Source organism: Hordeum vulgare, chromosome 2H (assembly GCF_904849725.1).
Source record: "Hordeum vulgare subsp. vulgare chromosome 2H, MorexV3_pseudomolecules_assembly, whole genome shotgun sequence".
In the NCBI taxonomy this organism is placed as follows: domain Eukaryota; kingdom Viridiplantae; phylum Streptophyta; class Magnoliopsida; order Poales; family Poaceae; genus Hordeum; species Hordeum vulgare.
Genome location: NC_058519.1, coordinates 391,981,469 through 391,992,539, shown reverse-complemented (window position 1 = coordinate 391,992,539; position 11,071 = coordinate 391,981,469).

Sequence of the window (11,071 nt, the reverse complement as noted above, 5' to 3'; positions counted from 1 at the left end):
GGGAGATTCCTCCTTCCACAAGGGAGGTGGACTCCCTTGGAAGGACTCTTCCTCCTTTCCTTTTAAGTCTTTTTTGCCTTATTCCTTTATCCCTATGTGCATGGGCCTTTAGGGAAGGCCTTGGCCAGCCCAATAAGGGCTGGTCCACCTCCTCTAACAGCCCATGAACCTCTTTGGTCGTCACACCCCCCCCTCGGGGGGGGGGGGGGTCCTTCGCTACCCTCCCGGTACTCCGGGTACACTACCGATGAGCCTGAAACTTTTTGAGTGAGCAAAACAAGACTTACTATATATCAATATTTACCTCCGGTCCATTCCGGAGCTCCTCGTGACGTCCAAGATCTCATTCGGGACTCCGAATAACCTTCGGTAACCACATACCATTCCCTTTACAACTCTAGCGTCATTGAACCTTAAGTGTGCAGACCCTACGGGTTCGGGAGACATGCAGACATGACCGAGACATCTCTCTGGCCAATAACTAACAGTGGGGTCTGGATATCCATGTTGGTTCCCACATGTTCCACGATGATCTCATTGGATGAACCATGATGTTAAGGATTCAATCAATCCCGTATGCAATTCCCTTTGTCTATCGGTATGATACTTGCCCGAGATTCGATCGTCGGTATCCCTATACCTTGTTCAATCTCGTTACTGGCAAGTCTCTTTACTCGTTCCATAACACATCATCCCGTGACTAACTCCTTAGCCACACTAAGCTCATTACGATGATGGATTACCGAGTTGGCCCAGAGATACCTCTCCGTCACACGGAGTGACAAATCCCTGTCTCGATTCGTACAACCCAACATACACTTTCGGAGATACCTGTAGTGCACCTTTATAATCACCCAGTTACGTTGTGACGTTTGGTACACCCAAAGCACTCCTACGATATCCGGGAGTTGAACAATCTCACGGCCTAAGGAAATGATACTTGACATTAGAAAAACTTTAGCAGACGAACAACACGATCTAGTGCTACGCTTAGGATTGGGTCTTGTCCATCACATCATTCCCCAATGATGTGATCCCGTTATCAACGACATCCAATGTCCATGATCATCTATTGATCAACGAGCTAGCCAACTAGAGGCTCACTAGGGATACATTGTGATCTATATATTCACACATGTATTACGATTTCCGGTTAATACAATTATAGCATGAATAAGAGACAATTATTATGAACTGGAAATATAATAATAACATTTTTATTATTGCCTCTAGGGCATATTTCTAACATCATCCTCATCATTAGCAGTAGAAGAGGAGGCATCAGGCTCACCCGAGATCTCATCATTAGTCCAAGTGCTATGTTCATAGATCCACTGCTCCTCAGGGGTGATGGTCTTCTCAGAACCACTGGCTGCATCAAGCTGGAGAGCCCGTATAATCTGAATCTGTGTGTGCCTGGCAAGTTTCTCGTATACATTGGCTTCATAGAGCTTCTTTTGAACACGAGTCTGGAGGTAGAAGGTCTTCTTTAATTTGTTGAAGATCTTGGAGACCCAAGATGGCTTGGCTTCTGCAGGGAGCTCAAAATCATTGTCACTGGAAGAAGCAAAGACATCCTCAGGGTTGGCAGTGGGGAAGCGAGGTGCAAGATGCTTCTTGTTCCAGAGTTGCTTGACCTCATGCTCAATGAGGTTGTCAGGAGAAGAGAGAGGCTCGCCAGGCTTGCGAACTGCCGCACAGAGTTGAGAAAACACATAATGAAAGGAGCATAGTTGGGGACCTTTCTGAAGAAGACTGTGGAGTAGATCTCCTCCCACAACCAGTTGTAAGCATCAAATGTAGCCCCAGAGCCAGCTTCGGTCTTCATGGCAACCGACACATCAATAAAATATCCATGAATCTCATCTTGATTTCCCACCTTGGGCAGAAGGACATTCCGTAAAACATGGTGCAACATATCATAGGCCTGCTGCAGGTCCTTAGAGGAACCAGGAATCCCACGCCCAGGAATGTACAAGGGGGCTAACTCCACCTTATCCATAGAAGTAGCCCAATCATGAGGACGGATGCCGCCATTCCCAGTGAGGCCAATATCATCATAACCAAGTGCATTGCAAAAGGCACACCAGGGGACCTCGAACAGCTCATCACGACACATAAAGGTAAGGGTACGGGCTTCATCAGTGCCAAAGTGGATAGTAGCATAGAACTGGTGAATGAGTTGCACATCAAAGGGACAGTTGATAGTCATGAGCTTGCTCAAGTCAAAGTCTTCACAAAGTGCAAATGCCTCCCCAAAGTAATCCATGTTGCTCTTACAGTGCTCAATGTCAATTGTCCATTGCTTGACAAACTTGTTCTTGTGATGGTCATAGAGCTCATGCATAGTCCACATTTGTAACTCATTCCGGAACTGAGGGGTGGTCCACGTGCGAGCAACACGGATCACATAAGGATTTTGAAAACGAACCTGTTCCCAGCCAGCTTGCTTCCAGGAGTGCACTGGCTTGTCAGTTTTCTGCTTGGTGGCCAAGGACTTCTCATGGTGTGTTGGATTCGTAGGAATCACAACTTCTTCATGCTCAGAGTCATCGACGAGCCTACACCTGCGAGTCGTTTCTTGGAGTTCTTCTGAGGAGCAGAACGAGAGCAAGAGCCACCTGCATACACACACAAGAGGAGCACAATAAAGAAACCCAGAAAAGATGAGAGGATTGTACGCGAATGTAGGAATAAATTAGGTTTGAAGATAAGAACCACGAATCAGTGAGGTAAGAATCAGGCAGGCCGGTTGAATCGGCCATTTGAGCGGTTGAACCGCAGCAGCGGTTGTACTGCTGCTTGGAGGGGCCGAGTGCATCCGGATCTGAGACATACACCACCAATTCTCGGTTCTACTCATCACAACTAATAGGAAGCACATATAGGATCTCCTCCTTCCAATAGTTTCGACTAAAAAATGTGGGATCCTAGAAATGCCTACAAAAGGAGAATTCAACGGAAAGAATCCAAGAACAAGAGGAGTGTGGACATTACCAGCACCCATGGGAGGAGATCAGGGGTGGGAGGGCCTCCGTGGAGCAAATCTGAGAGGAGGCCGCAGATCCGGGGCGCTGAAGGCACTCCGGTGCGGTGGTGATGGTGGCCGGTGGCTAGGGCACCAAAGAGGGGGAGGGGGGCACGAAAGGGGAAACTGAGTGCCCCTTCGGCCCAACCCTCCCTTTAGGCACCCGTTGACGCGACTTGTTGTACCACTCCGCGGAGCGGTTGTACCAGTCGTGGAACAGGACCAGGGAATTAGCGGTTGAACCGCGTAACACCCCGGTTGTTCCACTTGGAAGGGAAAACATGGTAATTAGCGGTTGAACCACATGGACCACCGGTTGTACCGCCTGGCCACAACCACCACCACCAAGGTTTCAAAAGCGTACAGTTGGATGAGAGGGGTTTCGAGATTAGGAGAGCTTGGGATAGAAGCAGGGCACATGAGTATGGTGGGGTAAGCTCCAAGATGGACATGAGAACACGCAAAAAAGATACACTGTGAAAGATACCCACCTAGGTCTTAAGCAAACTAGAAGAGCAAATAAGGACTAGAAGGACACATTTTTGAGAAACAACAAAATGCAAATACCTCACTAGGAGGGGGTGGTGGCTGATGCCACCTATGTTTGAGTCGATTGGTATGGCACCGCAAAGATTTTAACCTTGGGTCCATGACCAAAACTTGTCTTTGAGACACAATTACCATCAATAAAATGGCGAATATGAAAGATTTGATTGTTTTATGCATAATAGGAGGAGGGATAGTTCATTGAGAGAACCACACTCCCCCTAAATCCATGCCTACATCTAAACAAAATAAAATGATGAGAGTGGTGGGATGTGCCTAATTTCACTCCACATTGCTCAAATGAATGATATTTAGCTCATTTCTTAACTCACGAAATCTTGCTTCATTCAAAAGCTTCATGAAAATATCTGCAAGCTGATCATTAGTGTTGAGGTAAATGAGATCAATCTCCCCACGCTTGATGTGATCTTGGATGAAGTGGTGACGAATACTGATGTGCTTCGTCTTGCAATGTTGAACCAGGTAATTGGAGATTGAGATATCACTTATATTATATCAATAAAGAGGCACTTTGTCACATGTGACACTGTAATCCTCTAAAGTTTGCCTCATCCAAAGCAACTGAGCACAACAACTTGCAGCACCTACATATTCATCCTCGATGGACGAGAGAGAAACACAATTTTGTTTCTTGGAAGACCAACTTACCAGAGAGTGACCAAGGAATTGGCAACCTCGGGAAGTTGACTTACTCTCCGCACGGTCTCCCGCCCAATCCAAGTTCGAATATCCTATGAGATCAAATGAAGCATGATACGTCTCCAACGTATCTATAATTTTTTATGGTTTCATGCTATTATTGTCAAACTTTGGATGTTTTGCATGCTTTTTATTTATTTTCTGGGACAAACTTATTAACTCAGTGCCAAGTGTCAGTTCCTATTTTTCCATGTTTTTGACCCCTTTCAGAGGAGATTTTGAAACGGAGTCCAAACGGAAGAAAATCCCCGAAAAGTTTTTTTTTGGAACGGAAGAAGATCGGAGAACTTGGGAGCCAAGCCAGAAGAGCCCTAGGGGCCCCACAAGCCCCCACCACGCGACCAGGGGGGCGCCGTCCAGGCTTGTGGGCCCCCTGGAGGTCCCCTGACCTAGATCTTGCGCCTATATATTCCCAAATATTCCCAACAAAAATCAAGAGACGATCGCAATCACTTTTCTGCCGTCACAAGCTTCTGTCTCTGCAAGATCCCATCCGGGGCAAGTCCTGGTGCCCTGCCGGACGGGGGATTCGGACACGGAGGGCTTCTTCATCAACACCATGACCTCTCCGATGATGCGTGAGTAGTTCACCATAGACGTGAGTAGTTCATCATAGACCTACGGGTCCATAGCTAGTAACTAGATGGCTTCTTCTCTCTCTTGGATCTTCAATACAAAGTTATCCATGATCTTCATGGAGATCTATCCGATGTAATCTTGTTTTGCGGTGTGTTTGTCGAGATCCGATGAATTGTGGATTTATGCTCAGATTATCTATGAATCTTATTTGAGTTTCTACTGATCTCTCTTATGCATGATTTCATATCCTTGTAATTCTCTTCGAGTTGTGGGTTTTGTATGGCCAACTAGATCTATGATTCTAGCAATGGGAGAAGTGCTTGGTTTTGGGTTCATACAGTGTAGTGACCTCACCTAGTGACAGAAGGGGTAGCGAGGCACGCATCGTGTTGTTGCCATCAAGGGTAAAAAGATGGGGTTTTCATCATTGGTTTAAGATTAGCCCTCTACATCATGTCATCTTGCTTAAAGCGTTACTCTGTTCGTCATGAACTCAATACACTAGATGCATGCTGGACAGCGGTCGATGTGTGGAGTAATAGTAGTAGATGGAGAAAGTATCGGTCTACTTGTCTCGGACGTGATACCTATATGCTAGATCATTGCCTTAGATATCGTCATGACTTTGCGCGGTTCTATCAATTGCTCGATGGTAATTTGTTCACCCACCGTGATATTTGCTATTATGAGAGAAGCCTCTAGTGAACACTATGGCCACCAGGGTCTACTCCACACCATATTTTCAGCCTTACACTTTTTACTTCGTTGCACTTTCCGCCTTCAGATCTCACTTTGCAAACAATCTTGAAGGGATTGACAACCCCTTTGAAGTGTTGGGTGCAAGCTTGTTTGTGTTTGCGCAGGTACTTTGGACTTGACGAGGCCCTCCTTCTGGTTCGATACCTTGGTTCTCAAACTGAGGGATATACTTACTGCTCCTCTGCTGCATCACCCTTTCCTCTTCAAGGGAAAAACCGACACAAATCAGAGAAGTAACAAGAAGAATTCCTAACGCCAGGGAAGGACTTTTGTTGCCGCAATAGAAGAATTTCTGGCGCCGTTGCCGGGGAGGAAGATCAAGTCAAGAACTCATACAAGTAGGTGTTGCAAACTCATCTCTTGCATTTAATTTGTTTGCCAGTTGCCTCTCGTTTTCCTCTCCCCCACTTCACCAATTTGCCTTTTTCGTTCGCCTTTTCGTTCACCCTTCTCTCTCTCTTGCTTTCTGCTCGTCTATGTGGGATAGTCTATCCTGATGGGTAGATCCACCACTTCGACCGATACTCCCGAGAGCGAAGTTCTCAATTTCAAACAAATTGAGGGAGAAAACTTAAAGGACGCTTGGTATAGGATTTGCAATGCTCAGAGTAGATGTACTCATAAGCAATCCACTACCGTCTTGCTTCGCAATTTTTATGTGGGTATTTCTCCTTGGAATAGGTATATTCTTGACACCATTGTAGGTGGAAATTTCTTGGGTAGCCATACCGTTGATTCTTACGGAGCGGTGATAAATTTGGTAGGCTCACCCCCACTCATGGTTAACGGAACTACCTTAACTCTGGAACATGTGATGCGTAGGCTGGACGCCATTGAAAATAAAGTTGCTACGATTGAACTCATTGAGAATTTGGATAAAAAGATCGACAATCAAATCAGTCAGTACGGATCCAAGGTGGGAATGGTTTTGAAAAATTTAAAGGAGAAGGAACCCACAGTTAACGAAAAGCTAGGTCATGATTCCGCTAGGATTGGCAAACTAGAGGATGTTATAACCAACTTGGGTTCCGCTTTTGTCACTGTGCAGAATACTCCAAATTTTTCCCACAATAAAATCACCAAGTCTGTCTTGTTGGGGAACATCGCATGGGAAACAAAAATTTTCCTACGCGCACGATGACCTATCATGGTGATGTCCATCTACGAGGGGGATTTTAGATATATGTACCCTTGTAGATCGCACAGCAGGAAGCGTTAAGAAACGCGGTTGATGTAGTGGAACGTTCTCACGTCCCTCGATCCTCCCCGCGAACCGTCCCACGAACCGTCCCGCGATCCGTCCCACGATCCGCTCCGATCTAGTGCCGAACGGACGACACCTCCGTGTTCAGCACACGTACAGCTCGACGATGATCTCGGCCTTCTTGATCTAGCAAGAGAGATGGAGAGGTAGATGAGTTCTCCGGCAGCGTGACGACGCTCCGGAGGTTGGTGGCGATCTTATCTCAGCAGGGCTCCGCCCGAGCTCCGCAGAAACGTGATCTAGAGGAAAAACCGTGGAGGTATGTGGTCTGGCTGCTGTGGCAAAGTTGTCTCAAATCAGCCCTAATACCTCGGTATATATAGGAGGGAGGGGAGGGACCTTGCCTTGAGGCTCAAGGAGCCCCAAGGGGTCGGCCCAAGTGGGGGGGGGGGGAGGAGGATTCCTCCTCCAATCCTAGTCCAACTAGGATTGGAAGGTGGAGTCCTTCTCTATTTTCCCACTTCCCCTTTTTTTTATTTTCTCTTTGATTTTCTTTCTCTTCTGCGCAGGGGCCTTCTTGGGCTTTCCCACCAGCCCACTAATGGCTGGTGCGGCACCCCTAAGGCCTATGGGCTTCCCCGGGGTGGGCTGCCCCCCGGTGAACATCCGGAACCCATTTGTCACTCCCGGTAATGCCGAAAACTTTCCGGTAATCAAATGAGGTCATCCTATATATCAATCTTTGTATCCGGACCATTTCGGAAACCCTCGTGACGTCCGTGATCTCATCCGGGACTCCGAACAACATTCGGTAACCAACCATATAACTCAAATACGCATAAAACAACGCCGAACCTTAAGTGTGCAGACCCTGCGAGTTCGAGAACTATGTAGCCATGACCCGAGGGACTCCTCGGTCAATATCCAATAGCGGGACCTGGATGCCCATATTGGATCCTACATATTCTACGAAGATCTTATCGTTTGAACTCAGTGCCAAGGATTCATATAATCCCGTATGTCATTCCCTTTGTCCTTCAGTATGTTACTTGCCCGAGATTCGATCGTCAGTATCCGCATACCTATTTCAATCTCGTTTACCGGCAAGTCTCTTTACTCGTTCCATAATACAAGATCCCGTGACTTACACTAAGTCACATTGCTTGCAAGGCTTGTGTGTGATGTTGTATTACCGAGTGGGCCCCAAGATACCTCTCCGTCACACGGACTGACAAATCCCAGTCTTGATCCATACTAACTCAACGGACACCTTCAGAGATACCTGTAGAGTATCTTTATAGTCACCCAGTTACGTTGTGACGTTTGATACACACAAGGCATTCCTCCGGTGCCAGTGAGTTATATGATCTCATGGTCATAGGAATAAATACTTGACACGCAGAAAACAATAGCAACAAAATGACACGATCAACATGCTACGTCTATTAGTTTGGGTCTAGTCCATCACATGATTCACCCAATGATGTGATCCAGTTATCAAGCAACAACACCTTGTACATAGTCAGAATAGCCTGACTATCCTTGATCAACTAGCTAGCCAACTAGAGGCTTGCTAGGGACAGTGTTTTGTCTATGTATCCACACATGTATCTAAGTCTTCATTCAATACAATTATAGCATGTATAATAAACGATTATCTTGATACAGGAATATAATAATAACTTATTTATCATTGCCTCTAGGGCATAATTCCAACATTCTCCCACTTGCACTAGAGTCAATAATCTAGCCCTCACATTACCATGCTAATTACATTGTAATAAATGTAACATCCATACAGTTCTGGTGTTGATTATGCTTTGCCCGTGGAAGAGGTTTAGTCAGCGGGTCTGCCACATTCAGATCCGTGTGCACTTTGCATATATTCACGTCCTCCTCCTCGACATAGTCGCGGATGAGGTTGAAGCGTCGTTTGATGTGTCTGGTCTTCTTGTGAAACCATGGTTCCTTTGCTAAGGCAATGGCACCGGTGTTGTCACAAAACAGGGTTATTGGATTCTGTGCGCTCGGCACCAATCCAAGATCCGTCATGAACTGCTTCATCCATACACCCTCCTTAGCTGCCTCCAAGGCAGCCATGTACTCTGCTTCACATGTAGAATCAGCTACGACGCTTTTCTTGGAACTGCACCAGCTTACCGCACCCCCATTAAGAATAAATACGTATTCGGTCTGCGACTTAGAGTCGTACGGATCTGTGTCAAAGTTTGCATCGATGTAACCCTTTACGGCGAGGTCTTTGTCACCTCCATATACAAGAAACATCTCCTTAGTCCTTTTCAGGTACTTCAGGATATTCTTGACCGCCGTCCAGTGATCCACTCCTGGATTACTCTGGAACCTGCCTGCCATACTTATGGCGAGGCTAACGTCCGGTCTAGTGCACAACATTGCATACATGATAGAACCTATGGCTGAAGCATAGGGGACGGAACTCATTGTCTTTCTATCTTCCTCAGTTGCTGGGCACTGAGTCTTACTCAATGTTATACCTTGTAATACTGGCAAGAACCCTTTCATGGACTGATCCATTTTGAACTTCTTCAAAACTTTGTCAATGTATGTGCTTTGTGAAAGTCCTATCATGCGTTTCGATCTATCCCTATAGATCTTGATGCCTAGAATGTAAGCAGCTTCTCCTAGGTCCTTCATAGAGAAACTTTTATTCAAGTAACCTTTTATGCTCTCCAAAAGCTCCACGTTGTTTCCAATCAGCAATATGTCATCCACATATAATATTAGAATCGCCACAGAGGTCCCACTCACTTTCTTGTAAATACAAGATTCTCCAACCACTTGTATAAACCCAAATGCTTTGATCACCTCATCAAAGCATTTATTCCAACTCCGAGATGCTTGCACCAGTCCATAAATGGATCGCTGGAGCTTGCACACTTTGTTAGCATTTTTAGGATCGACAAAATCTTTGGGTTGCATCATATACAACTCTTCCTTAAGGAAATCGTTAAGGAACGCTGTTTTGACATCCATCTGCCAGATTTCATAATAAAAAATGCAGCGATTGCTAACATGATTCAGACGGACTTAAGCATCGCTACGGGTGAGAAAGTCTCATCGTAGTCAATTACTTGAACTTGTGAAAAACCCTTTGCCACAAGTCGAGCTTTATAAACGGCCACATTACCGTCAGCGTCCGTCTTCTTCTTAAAGATCCATTTGTTCTGAATAGCCTTGCGGCCTTCAGGTAGTACTTCCAAAGTCCACACTTTGTTTTCATACATAGATCCTATCTTGGACTTCATGGCCTCCAGCCATTTGTTGGAATCCGAGCCCACCATTGCTTCTTCATAATTCGCAGGCTCATTGTTGTCTAACAACATAATTGATAAGACGGGATTACGGTACCACTCTGGAGCAGTACGCGATCTCGTCGACCTACCAGGTCTGATAGAAACTTGATCCGGAGTTTCATGATCATCATCATTAACTTCCTCCTCAACCGGCGTCACAACGATAGGGGTTTCCCCTTGCCCTGCGCCACCATCCATAGGGATGAGAGGTTCGGCAACCTCATCAAGTTCTATCTTCCTCCCACTCAATTCTCTCGAGAGAAACTCCTTCTCGAGGAAAGCTCCGTTCTTAGCAACAAAAACTTTGCCCTCGGATTTGAGATAGAAGGTATACCCAACTATCTCTTTTGGGTAACCTATGAAGACACACTTTTCTGCTTTGGGTTCCAGCTTTTCAGGCTGAAGCTTTTGGACATAACCATCACATCCCCAAACTTTAAGAAACGACAACTTTGGTCTTTTGCCATACCACAGTTCGTATGGTGTCGTCTCAATGGATTTTTATGGTGCCCTATTTAAAATGAATGCAGCTGTTTCTAATGCATAACCCCAAAACGATAACGGCAAATCGGTAAGAGACATCATAGATTGCACCATCTCTAATAAAGTACGATTACAACGTTCAGACACACCATTATGCTGTGGTGTTCCAGGCGGTGTCAACTGTGAAACAATTCCACATTGTCTTATGTGAGCACCAAACTCGAAACTCAGATATTCACCCCCACGATCAGACCGTAGGAACTTGATCTTCTTGTTACGATGATTTTCAACTTCACTCTGAAATTGCTTGAACTTTTCAAATGTTTCAGACTTGTGCTTCATCAAGTAGACATAACCATATCTACTCAAATCGCCAGTGAAGGTGAGAAAATAACGATATCCGCCGCGTGCCTCCACACT